This window comes from Cryptomeria japonica, unplaced genomic scaffold, assembly GCF_030272615.1.
Source record: "Cryptomeria japonica unplaced genomic scaffold, Sugi_1.0 HiC_scaffold_282, whole genome shotgun sequence".
NCBI classification, from domain to species: Eukaryota; Viridiplantae; Streptophyta; class Pinopsida; order Cupressales; family Cupressaceae; genus Cryptomeria; species Cryptomeria japonica.
This window is the reverse complement of record NW_026729104.1, coordinates 148,444-157,175: the sequence shown is the minus strand read 5'-3', so window position 1 is coordinate 157,175 and position 8,732 is coordinate 148,444. Positions and strand designations below refer to the sequence as shown.

At 33.1% G+C, this 8,732-nt stretch overlaps 1 long non-coding RNA gene across 2 annotated transcripts; it reads right to left on the bottom strand.

The window, feature by feature from the left end:
* Nucleotides 1-3,779: 3,779 nt before the first annotated feature.
* Nucleotides 3,780-5,463, bottom strand: LOC131870087 (uncharacterized). 2 transcript variants are annotated; one of them, XR_009368447.1, is made up of 6 exons: nt 5,338-5,463; nt 5,064-5,228; nt 4,893-4,966; nt 4,525-4,596; nt 4,311-4,425; nt 3,780-4,205 (listed from the first exon to the last, which is right to left on the bottom strand). It is a non-coding gene; the product is annotated as an uncharacterized LOC131870087 (long non-coding RNA). The 2 variants fall into 2 exon arrangements; XR_009368446.1 differs by having other exon boundaries at nt 4,893-5,228; nt 5,338-5,462.
* Between the last annotated feature and the right edge of the window lie 3,269 nt (nt 5,464-8,732).

Here is an 8,732-nt window from a genome sequence, read left to right as displayed (position 1 = left end):
CACTTGGTCTGTAAAACGAACACACTTCAAACACTTTTTATCCCTAAGGTCAAATGGCCAGTTGTGATAAATTTAGCCCACATCTTGATATTTCTTCGACTTTGGTACTACATACCTTATGAATCCCGCCGTGGTAGGTAAGGATGTGATATACTAAGTTTTGCACGAGCATAACAAATAGATGATCCCTATGATGGGGGAGTCACCACTTTTATCAAGCCACAAGTGACTTTTCAAAAAACTATGTTTCTACTCAAGGAAATATGTATGGTGAGTATCTTGGGAGCAAAACCATCTATGCTCTTGCACTAAATTATATCGCAAATATTCTCAATCAATAGAACAGGTGGGCTACTACTTAAAGGTGTTTAGTCATGTTCGATGTTTTTGGACATAAGTTCATTCTGCAGTGACTCACTTAAGAGCCTTGTAACTAGTGGTGGGGCCCATTTGTCCTTTCGGCCAGTTACACTGTAGGAACAGCTATACCCAAGGCTACAGCTTTCGCTCTCACCTAATTTCTATAGTGGCTCGAAGGATTTACCGCTCGAGGTCGTTCCCAAGAGTATCGATCCCTTGGCAGGCCTCGCTTAAAAAGATAAAATTTTGAGCGTTACTAACACTTTTCTCTTGCACCTAGGACCACGAGAGCCAAGGGAGAGGATAGTGTGTGTTAGAGGTAGGACCACTCGACTGACTTTTTGCACAAGCGTGCCAAACACGTAAAAACACTTGTTCTTTTTAATCCAGCATTTGGAAATGTGATCTAACTATTTGGAGATGTTACTCCAACAGCCATGGTGTTTGTTTTAACTTCAAAAGGCAATGTGTTTTGTAATCTAGAATTCAAAAATCCTGGTCAACTTAACAAAAAGCATGTTTTGCTTGAAGTAAATCGCTTGCAAAAAAAATGGAACAGGTGGATTGTAAGTTTTTTTAATTGCACCAAAATTTGAAGTGTGGCTTGTAAATTCTTTAGTTTGATGCAAGAAAAGCAAATTTGTGTGTTGATTTTAAGCACCAAAATAAGGATGAATCCTAGCTAGAAAGCAATGGAAGTAAATGTTTGTTTTAAAGTGTTTTAAGGCACCAAAGGAAAATTTGTGATTTTAATGATGAGTTTTTAAACCTGCAAAAACAATGAATAGTTAGTAAAATCTATGTCCAAGGGGGGGCTTCTACAAGCCTAAGATTTTCAATTTTTCGGTTACAAGGTGAGTTTTACAACATTCTGTTGCAATAGCGCTAGTCTGCGTTTAAACAGAAGCGCTATTTCACACAGAAGCGCTGAAATAACAAAACTGACAGAGAGCTCGAAAGTGCTAAAAAGATCTTCAGTAGCGCTAGAAGAAGAATAGAAGCGCTAGAATAGTGACAAAAGCGCTGAAACTTTTACAATAGCGCTATTGTAAGGGCAATAGCGCTAAAATAAAAAGTGTCAATAGCGCCATAACATGTTCAATAGCGCTAAAGCGCAGCCTGTGTGACACTTTCAACAATCAAACATGTTAGTTAGAAAAAAAAATGAGATGTTTTTGGTGGTTCGATTCACATCAGGTTCACCAAATGATGCCCTCCTAAATGGCACAAGGTTAGTAAATGATCAACAACACAAAAAGACACAAAACCGTTAGATTGTTAGCGTTAGTCAATCAAAAACTAATCTAAAAAGGCATACCAAGAGAGACACTAAAAGCATGCTAATGTATTTAACAAACGAAACAAATATTATGAGACATATCCAACTGCCTCTTAGCATGGCTTTAGCTCCTTCCTCCCTTGTTCCTCTCCTCTCCAAGTTCCAAAATAGTGTAGCTCTCAGCAGCTTTTTGCACTATGGATGCTTATGGAGGATTGAGATTGAAATATTGTGCTTCAAATATGAAATGAGAAGCTAATGCTATGCTATTGATGCTAAAATGATATATTTTAACCAAAATAACAAGATATTAGATTGTCTATGCTAAAAATGCTCTCAAAAATGTCTATAGCTTAGATGCATACAAGTTTTCAGGATCTGGATTATGAAGAAATGGGCTCTATTTATAGGAAAAATGGAGCAATGGATGGTTGAGATTGAGCAATCTCAACAAGGGTCAGGATTGAATGATTTCAAATCCATGTGAGGGCTTTCAACCCAATCCCAGGATGACAAGTGTCGATGTGAGATAGGTTGAGAGGAAAGGGAATAAGCATTAAATGCCCGATATGACTTTGAGATTTAGAGTCAAGGTTGGTTGAATGAATAAACTCTTTATTCAAAGAATAAAGTTTTTATCCAATGGATAAACTCTTGTGCAAATGTGAAATGGATGAATATGGTCAAAAACAATAAATGTTTGGGGGGACAAGTTTGAAATAACCATAAATGGTTATGTAAGAGCCATAAATGGTCTTGGAAGACTTTGGGGGTTAATTTGTTGAACACACAAAGCATTAAATGCTTTTCAAAGACTTTGGAGTCTTTGAGAAGTGACTCCATTTTGCTTAGGAATGTGACAATATTTTAGGGGATGGATTAGGCTAATTAGAAAGGGGTTAGAAGAATCTAGAAGGGGATTAGATTTTGCAAGTGGATTTGGTGGGTGAGGGAAAATAGGATTTTATTAAAATAAAAATTCATTTATTTCAATAAATGTGTGCAAGTTGCATTTGTAGGAAAATGCAAGTGGGGGGGAGATAATGATTTAAATAAATATTTTATTTAATTTATTTAAAAGAGGAATAAGGGGATTTTAATTAAATAAATAGATTTTATTTATTTAATTGATTGTGAATTTGATTTAATGAATTAATTAAAATAAATTGAATAATTTATTTAATTAATAGGAGAATGTTTGAAGATGAATTAATTAAATATTAATTTAATTAATTGATGGCTAGTAGATTTTTTATCAAATAAATAGCGAATATTTATTTAATTAAACTGGACAGATTTGTGTGACTACAGAAACAACATTATCAAATTTGGAATGATAACTTATTAAATTTTCTCAATCACATGTTGATTATCTAATTTATCATTCCTTGAACTTTTGTTACAAACTCATTAAGTGATTCATTTTGACCGATTTGGAAGTTTTCAAAAATATTCCTTAATGATTACAACCTAACCATATGAACACTTTAACCATATGAACACTTTGATATGCATTTATAAGAATAGTCCATGCCTCTTTAAAACACGTACAACACTACTTATCCTAAGAGAAATTGATTGACATGTCTTGAATTACAAATACAGTTTCATTGTCTTTTTGTTAATTTTAATTGATTTCTTGTTTCAATTGATTATTTAATGCATTAATATTTTTCTCTGTTCTTCTCATTCTTCTCTCTATTCTTCTAAAACTTCTCGTCTTTTTCTAAGGTGTGATACCAATTGAAGGTATTATACTGTTATAAATGTTCTGAACTAGTTATGATCTGCAGATCATCAGCAGAGATGCTTCTATTCAATTTCGTTCTTTAACGCACAGGATTCTTTTATTTAATTTCAGACATCATAGGAAGTTCTTGATCATGACCAAGGATTGATTGATCAAACGATGAGAGATGAAGAATGCATTTCGATCACCTCAATAAATAGAGGTCTTTAATAAACAACAAATTTTAGAAATTCTAGAAACTTATCATATAAGTCTGTATAAATTACAAACTTAACGTATAAAATGTATATTTACGAATCTTATTGAAAAAAAAAACCTGCGCTTACAATGCTTCTCTTTTTAAATGATAGAAATAAAATATTCCAGCAAGAATCACATAGAGATTGAGAGAAAACTCAACCATGTTTGACAATTTAGAAATAAATATTTCATTACAATTATTCTCATGCCAAATGAGAGAAATTAAATATTCCAACAAGAAGCACATAGAGATTCAGATGTCAGAAATTAATATTATATACAACAATCTGCCCATAATATATTCCAAATCATAAATGGAAGTGGGTTCTCCTCTTTTTGCTCAAACATTTTGCATCTCTTTGGTTAAAGCAGGGACTATGGTGGTCAAAAGATCTCTGATAGTACTTTCTGCCCAACCTTTGTTGAATCTGGTCCGATAATTGACCCATTCTTCATGCTTTTGTTGAAGACGTTTCACAATTACTGGTAAACAACGATCTGGCTTTTCAAGCAACAGATCTATTATACGAAGCCCGCAATTACTATAAATGAGCTCAATGCACCTTAAATTCATAGCTGCAATGGCCGAATGTTGACATATTACTCATCACATTTGCAACCAACCAAAACTAAATACCCAACTTGTGACTCTAAGTACAACAACTCTTACAAAGAACCTACCTGTCAGGTGGTCTTCAATTCTGAAATGAGCACTTGTCTGAGTTGCGTTGTCATGTTGCTTTTCCAGTAACTCGTGTACACGCTTGAATTTTTTATGAGAATGTCCAACTCAAATCTGAAAATTCACAATTTGACAATGTTAAATACAAAATAATAAACATGTATACTATTGTCATAAATAGGGAGCACCCAACACCGAATGATAAGCTCTCACCCACTGTATCCAGTATGCCTGATTTGTTTCAAATAATCCCTTGCGTATATATTCTTCATTTTGGAAGGGCGTCTGCTATGACAAATCAAAATATCAATGAGGAGTTACAGAATCTTCAATTGTTAAGAGAACATTTTACTCAGCACTTATATACCAATTCATCATAACTAGAACAAATCCAAACAATTCAAAACAAGAAATGCATATAAAATGTAGGTTTCAAATGTTAAAAAAAGTTTTTAATAAAATTAAAGACAATGTAGTTTCTATATCACAATAATTTTTCCTTTATATCATTTCAAATCACACCCCACTCTATAATCCACCATCAAAATGAATAAACTAGAAGAAATCATATTCAGAATTACCTTAATCTTTTGGGAGGAATTTATTGCAACTTAAAAGAAGTTCATGGCTCAGCTGAACCCCAATCGCATCACATCTGCAAATTAAGCAAAAATGCCCGTTCAAAGAGCGTAAAATACATTATCAGTTAAAAATTCGGAAGCCCTAAATAAAGATTTGAAATGATTACATACGTCTTTGACCCAAAATCATTGAGGATTTGAATAAACTGTGCAAATTCTTCTGTGCAGATTTGAATAAACTGTGCAAATTCTCCTGTATCATCCTTGAAATGCTCTTTTACCGAAATCAGATACGATTGTGCATCTATCTCTGTTGGCAAAGGCATCTCTTCGTAACTGACATTAACGCAGCACAAATGACAAGAAATAGTCAGAAATCTCATGTAGTGCACAAGCTTGATTAAAAAACTAATTATTTTCCAGCTTAGTATAAAAACTAACTTACCGTTTTGTTCCCCGACTCTCTCATCTTTCCTTCTCCGCTGCTCTCTTCATTATATAATTAAAGCAAGATGGGCTTGACAAAATCCGATTATATAATTAATTTTGTCGATTGGATTTTTGCTAATAACTAGGTAATCTCAACTTACCCGCGAAATGCTGTTTGAGGGACAAAAAGCATCGCGATAACATCTCGTGACCAAAACTAACGTGAAACGGCATCTCGTACAACTGATAACATCCGTTTGAACAAAACCAAGTGTACGAAATCTTTTTAATTCTCACCTGTTAACTGTAGTTTTTGCCGCCCATTATGATAATTTTTATTTTTATTTACACGAAAGGTGTATTCTATATGAAGTTGAGCAGCTCACTTCAAATATTAAGGGTACAAAATTCTTTACACGGAATGGAAGATGATTCAATAAATCACAATCGTCCATCTTTCCGTCAATTCATCTTCTTCGACGGTTTAACTCCTGGATAAATGATGCCTCAGTGGGCGACCCGACACATTTTCCCCGGGCCGTTAGTACCATCGATGTTATTACTCTACCAACACTGTCGGGTCCAGAACAATTTGCCTTTGAAATCTGTGTGATGGTGGGTCCTCAAGTCCAGTCAGCCCCTTGCCTTCTGTCAGAGCATGCTAAGAGTCTTTCAGCGTACTCATAAAAAGATAGGGCACGAATTTCAAACATTCCCAACTGTCTCTTTGCCATCTGTTTACTATGCTTGCCAAGAAGGCTGTGGGATAAGTTTTTGAGTTAAAAGATATTTGACTTGAGAGTATTAAATTATTTTTGCTGTCTGATATACATGGAAGTTAAGGACATTTAAATTATTTTTGTTGCCTTGTATACGTATTTGGATATTTGCTCCACATAACATTGAAGTGAGTTCATAAGTCTAATTACAAATAGAAATCTTCCAAATTCAAATAATTCAATATCTGTTGTTATAGGACTTTCTTGGGATTGTATCATGGCAATGTTAGGGCCTCAACCTTCACCCAGCTTCAGTATAAAGTTTTTGGCAGAAGCTAAGAGTTCCTCTTTTTCTTTGCTATTAATTATCTTAACTGTAAATTTCATAGTTGAACGAATATCAAATAGTCCAATGGTCTTAATTAGAATAAGGATAAAAATTATAAAAATTAATAGACATATTAATTTTTTAAGTTATATTATTATCCTTTTTAATAATTAATTTTAATGAATTGTTTTTAAAAGGGCTTGGTCCTAGGTCGCCCCTTCGTGGATCGCAACTTAAGGTGTGGTTATGCTCCCCATGGTCTTGAGTTCGAGTCGTGTGTGTTGCTACCTTGTGACCCAGTCCTACACACGCGGAGATTAGTCTCGCTTCGGCGAGGACACCTCAAGATTCCACGATAGTGAATATAAAAAAAATGTTTTTAAATTAAATTTACCTATTATTAATGAAATTGTCATAATATAAATATTACTCTTATCCGCTTTAATAAAGAGAATAGTTTAATTTTTTAATTTAATTATTTATTAATTTATAAGTGTATTATTTATTATTAAAAATAATATTATAATTATATTTATTAATATATATTATAAATTATTAAATATTAATATATATTATATTTTACAATAAAACTATTAAATATAAGTATGTTAATTATTATAATTAATAGTTAATATATTTTTATAGAGGGGAAGAGTACGAGTAGTCACCTTAAGCTTCTAAACAATACATTGAATTTAGATGTTTTTTTTTTTTTTTCTTAGTATGAGACTTAGGTGTTTATAGCTATTGTTTGGCTTTTGGGTAGTTATGAAAAATGTGATGGGATTTGTGCATGCAAGGATAAGAAAGTGTTCATTTTAAGTTGAGGTCTTGATACATATTTTACATTTTCTCATTAACTGTTCACTTTGACCACCACAAAAATTGTATAATTATCCAATATTTATGCAAAAATGCCCCAATAATTTATTGGGTATACTAGTGGGCAACAAGATGATTTTTAGTGGACTATCTTCATTAATGAAATCTAATGAACCATTGTTGGAACATGAATGTTAATTGGGCCACTTCCCCAACTACAAATTAAATTAACACATAAATATAATACAATATATGATATACATTTATAATGATACAAAATAAATTATATATAATATAATTATTTTATTATTATACATATTATCATTAAATATTATATTTTATTGTACGTATATCTTTCCATATGATCTCTCTCTCTCTCTCTCTCTCTCTCTCTCTCTCTCTCTCTCTCTCTCTTTATTTGTAGATCTTTCTACCTTTTTATCTCTCTATATGTCTCTATTCCTCTCTCTCTATATCTCCTTATATCTCCATCTCTCTATCTCTCCCTATTTAAATCCATACCTCTCCATCTTTATCTATCATTTTACCTTTCTTCATCTCTCCCTGTCTATCTCCATAACTCTCTATCTTTACCTCTCTTTTTTCCTTTCTCTATCTCTCTATATATTTCCCTTTGTCTTCCTCTCTCCTTTTATATTCATCACTACCCCTCTCTCTCTGTTTGTCTCTGTCTCTCTATCTCTGTCTCTCTCTCTCTGTATATATATATATATATATCTTGTTATCGCTCCATCTCTATCCCCTCTTATATATCTCCCTCTCTCCATCTCTCTCTATATATTACTTCCTATCTCTATCTTTATTTTTCTATATCTTCCCTCTCTCATTCTCTCTCTCCATCCTTCTTTTAAACTCTCTCCTCTCTTTTTTATCTCCCCCTCTCCTCTTCATATCTCACTTCATGTCCATATCCATCTCTACCTATATATATACATAACTATCTTCCTCTCTAACTTTATCCCCTATCTCTATCTCCTTACTCCTATCTCTCTTACTCTTCCCCCTCTATCTCTACCTCTTTATATTAATATCTCTCCCTTGCTCTCCCTATCTTCCCAATGCAAATATAACATGAGCCTATTAGTTATTCAACCCTATTATCTTCTTCATTCAAAGGTTTTGTTTCAATAACATTTGGTTTCTTCTAAGTAGACGTGTAGTTGATTTGGAGCTATCACTTCCCCATTAAGACCTTTGTTGCACAAACAATATAATTTTGTAAATGTTGTACCAATCAGCCTCATTTACTACAAGAATTTGTTGCACAATTGTTGTGCCAATATCTCCCTTTATCTCTTCATATATCTTTTTCTCTCCCTCTCTATCGCCCCCTTCATATTTCTATGTCTACTCTCTATTTCTATGTCTAATAGCCATCTTTGTATTTCGTCAGATAAAATGTACTTAAATTTAGTTCATTGTTTTTATCGTTTTCCATCACCATCGTTTTCCATCGGCACTGATTTTCGTTTGTTCGTAACAACATGGTTCGCTATTTTAAGTTCCTGAGATTTTGTCCTA